At 36.6% G+C, this 4,651-nt stretch overlaps 1 protein-coding gene across 1 annotated transcript in view; it reads right to left on the bottom strand.

The window, feature by feature from the left end:
• Positions 1–4,651, bottom strand: part of LOC107741938 (histone-lysine N-methyltransferase EZH2-like) — a 27,901-nt gene that overhangs the window by 14,797 nt on the left and 8,453 nt on the right. The window lies entirely within an intron of this gene.

Here is a 4,651-nt window from a genome sequence, read left to right as displayed (position 1 = left end):
TTGTAGATGGATGCACAGAGGAAGACAAGAGTAAGAAGTGCAGTGTGGGAGCACTACACTCAACCAACACCAGGAAAGGTCGTTTTTGTCAGAGCCCTTGTTATTCTTAATTTTGACATTAAATTAATTTTCATTTTTACACCAGACATATATATTGGTTCAAAATATCGGTTATCGGTCTAGTTGATCTGTAATAATCGGTATCGGCCCTGAAAAACACATATCGGTTGACCCCTAGTACAGACATTCCTCTTGTTGATAGCAGAGGAGTGGATCCAGCGAGAGCTTGATGGGTCGACGCGGAATGAAAAAGTTTTTCAGTAGTCGCAGCAGTAGAGGTGGCGCAACTAACGACATGTGAATAATCCCGCCCACTCTATAGAGATACTAAACTGCAGTGGAAACGCAAACCGAGCCGAGCCGTGCCGAGTCGTACCACACAGTGGAAAAGCACCATTTGTAGCTTTAACAATGATTAATCTATATTTAATTCATACAGTGGAGTAGAAATGCACCGATCAACCGGACATTTTTTATTTATTTGAGAGACTATCTCTGTTCCATGCTTCCACACAAACTGCATCACAATAATTTTTTCAAAATGTCATTTGTGTGGAAATATTAAGTTAATATTATATTTAGTCTATAAACGGCCGTTAACAGAGGCCTGCAACGCCGAAGACAGACGCAAAGAGAAAATACAGCAGCAGGCAAAGCAAGATCACTGTTCACGATTCACAGAATATAAGAAAATCGTAAATATTGAATTTTATATGGATGCGTTTCTGAGGGGATCTGACTGTTTTCAGAAAAGTTTACATGTTATTTTCTTTTCATCTTGGCTCGATATAATGCATTTAAAGCAGTGCTAATACGCACAGCGCTGCTTTGTGGACAGCAGTAACCAAGTAAACGCTGCTGTTCCATGAGCGCTACCTGCTGTCAAAGAGTGAAATTGCGTCTCATTCAGCCCGTCTGTTTCGGGTTTCATGCAGGTGTTTTATGTAGCATAATTTCACAAAGCTTAAGTCAGACCATTCTGTTTTTGCTTCAAATTTTGAAATTATACTGTAATTTAAACCAAGCATTGTACATGCTACAAGTAGGCATGGGCCGATTACCGGTTTCAAGGTATACCGTGATTTGAAAATTTCACGGTTTCAAAACCACTAACATTTTCCGTTATACCGTTCCTGCGGTATGCGCTATTTTTCATGTCTCCGCAAAACTGAAAGTGTAGGAATCCCTCAGGTTGAGTGAGAGTAACACGACCCCCCCACGGGGTTTATATGAATGTGTTTCTGAGGGGAACTGACTGTCTTCAGAAAAGTTTATATGGTATTTTCTTTTCATCTCGTGTCTGTATAATTCACATTAAAGCAGTGGTTCAGCGCAGCGCTGCTTTGTACACAGCGGTAACCAAGGAAACGCCGTATCTGGTGTTCCATGAGCGCCTCCTGCTGTCAGAGAGTGAATCTGCATCTCATTCAGAGCTTCTGCTGTTTGTTTCGTTCAGGCATGCAGTATAATTTCACAAAGCTAGTCAGAACATTCTGTTTTTGCTTCAAATAGGGTTATGATTAAATCAAATTATGTGAATGAAATTATATAACTAAATTATATGAAATGATATAAATACAAATTATATAATTTAAAATAAATAACTGTAATTACAGATTTAGGTTAAAGATGTCAGTCTTTATTTTTCTTCTTTTTAGCAGGAAATCAACCATCCACATCAAAAGCTGCAGGACAGCCCACAATTCAGCAAAACATTTCAGAGAAAAATCAAAGAAAAAAATAAACAAATACTACTGTTCCAAATATTCTGTATGTTGCTCAAAAATAAAATATATTGTGTTTAGTGGAAAATATTTTTTTTTTTACCCAGACATTAAAAATATATATATATATCACATTTTAGAGCTGTAACAACAATACCGTGATATTTTTGCTTAAGGTTATCATACCGTCAAAATCTCATACCGGCCCATGCCTAGCCACAAGTGTGTATAATCTTTTTTTTTATCTATTCATGATTAAAATGCAGTGGTTAACACTAATTTCAAATGGCTATGAAAATCAAGGTGAACTATAATTATAAGAACTATAATTGACAGCATATACAAACAAAAATCTACTTTTCTTCAACGCAAAGTATTATTTTAATTTAAAAAACACAAGTAAAAAGACAGTAATAAAATAAGAACAAATAAAAAATTGCAAACAACAGCACAAATAAATGCAATAGAATAAAGAGAGCTATGAAACTAAGTTTTTCAGGTTAAGTTAGTTTTTATTCAGGTAAGAAATACTATAAAATAACACATCCAGTGTTATAAATCAAAATCGTGAATCGAATCGAATCGTGAGTCGAGTGAATCGTTACATCCCTAAAGATAACATAGATCAAAAACAATGACAAAGGCAACCATTTTATTTATTTTTTTGTGGCAGAGCCTGTGAAAATGTTGGCAGGGCAAGTAATAATTTGAACCACTGGCCCGACCGGGCCAGTAGAAAAAAATCCTTAGCGTTGAGCCCTGAACATGGAGGTTAAGTGGTTTTGATTTTTTCCGCTTTCAAAACAGAAAGTTGTAGTATATGAATACCAGTTAAATCTCAGTTTTCATATGCATTAAGTGACTGATTAATTCTCTTGCCAGATGGCTTAAAAGTAGTGGTCGACAATTTGGCATTTTTCAAATATCGGCCGATAAGTTTTTCTGTTTGGCCGATGCGTTCGAGGCAGGACTTTTATTTTGAAAGCGGCACAGCGGCAGCACCTGAGCACACAGTGCTCGCATTCTCCCTCTTGTTCGCTGTCGTCGTTAACAGTTCTGTCTAATACGGATAGAAGTCTGTCTAATAATCAGAAAGAACTGTTAAACAAAGGAATTAAAATGTATACAAAAAGTATTATAACGATTGCTTTTATATTATTAGTAATAGAAAGGCAAACATTATAATACTTTCTCGTTTGCCGTCAGCATTCAGCAAATATGCATTTACATCACTTAAACAAATCTTTGAATTGCTAATGAAAATTAAAATTTCACAAACCTTGCAAACTTAGTCGAATCCAGTTGTGAGATCTTGTGAAGTGTGCATGTGACCTGCATGATTGTGTGTTCTTTGCATGACTTTCGGTCCGTGCAAATTGAATGCTTTAAACATTAAATTCGTGACTTCAAATTATGCTGCGCTTTATGCATTTGCCCTCTGTCATATTCATGTCATTTTCACTGTGTGCTGTATGCAAAATGAGTGTTACCTTGGCTTTATTTGAAAAAACATGATTCCCAATGCACACAAACTTCCCAGAATACTGAGTGCTCTGTTGGTTACAGTTTACTTACTTTTCAGTTAGATTTTTATTAAATATTTATTTATTTGTGGTAGGGCTGTCGCGATTCGTCGATTCTATTAGACCGGTGTTTCCCAACCGGGGTGCCGTCTGTCGAGAGCAGGGGTGCCGTGTAAAAAATCATTTTTTAATATTTTTAAATTGCTAAAATGTTCAAAAAAGCATCTATTATATAATATCCATTTCTGATGTCGCCAATAATTAGAGATGCACCGAAATGTCAGGTGCCGAAAATTAGTTCACCGCTCAGGTTTCACTTTCACGTGGTGTGAAGCTCTGCGTGTTATCCCGCTCCAAGCATGTACGCTCCACTCAGTCGCTCTACTCGTATACCGTTCATGCGAATCGGAACAGCAAAGTCCACTCAAAAATTGAGCCGACAGGAAACATCGATGTAGTACAGTATTGTTTCTGTCTGCAATAGCTCTACTGTGTTGTAACATGGTGTGGTATATGGGCATCTCTGGTGAAATTGGCCTACTGATTGCCACCATTGATGGACAACATTTTTTAATAATATCAAAAATATCTGTGTGACATTATATTCTGCAGTTCTTCCCTGTTGTACTGAATATCTATACTTTTCAAATTATCATATCGAAGTTAGAAATTCAAATATTGTGACAAAATTAATTTTGTAGGGTGCCACAAGTTTGTTAAAATTTCCAAAGGGTGCCGCGACTAAAAAAAGGTTGGGAAACACTGTATTAGACTATTCGATTTTAAAAAAGACTCAACTTCATTTTGTCTGCGTCGACTAACCAGGAAAATACCGGAAGTGGCGCATTTCACGGACAAGAATCCATAAAACACATTATTAGACTGTTTTCCAAGGCTGCATGATATATTAAACCAGTTTAAAAATCATAATTAAGCATAACTGTGAATTCACAAACGCTACGATTTAATTAAATAATTATATGCGATGCAGTTATAGGCGCGTAGGTTACGTACGTGCGTCTCACAGCTGTTCCACAGGAACTGTTATCATTTACATGTGTGGAGTGGCTCAAACTCCATGTGTGCATGTTGTGAGTTTGGGCTTATTATAACGTTCATCTGGGAACGCACCGTGCGCCATTTCATCAGATTTGTAATGTAAATCATTTATAAATCCACGCAAACACAGGAGAATACATCATTATCTTGCGGTTTCAAAATAAAAGCTCAAACCCTCACTCCGAGTTTACATTCATTAAATTACAGTGGCTATAGCATTTCTGTCGTAAAGAAATGGCCAAATATTAAAGATTAAGTGGACATTTGAATTAAATGATGCTTGGT

The sequence above is a fragment of the Sinocyclocheilus rhinocerous genome, unplaced genomic scaffold (assembly GCF_001515625.1).
Source record: "Sinocyclocheilus rhinocerous isolate Xijiao unplaced genomic scaffold, SAMN03320098_v1.1 scaffold100, whole genome shotgun sequence".
In the NCBI taxonomy this organism is placed as follows: Eukaryota; Metazoa; Chordata; class Actinopteri; order Cypriniformes; family Cyprinidae; genus Sinocyclocheilus; species Sinocyclocheilus rhinocerous.
The sequence above is the reverse complement of the archived record's forward strand: the minus strand, read 5'-3'. Positions and strand labels throughout refer to the sequence as shown.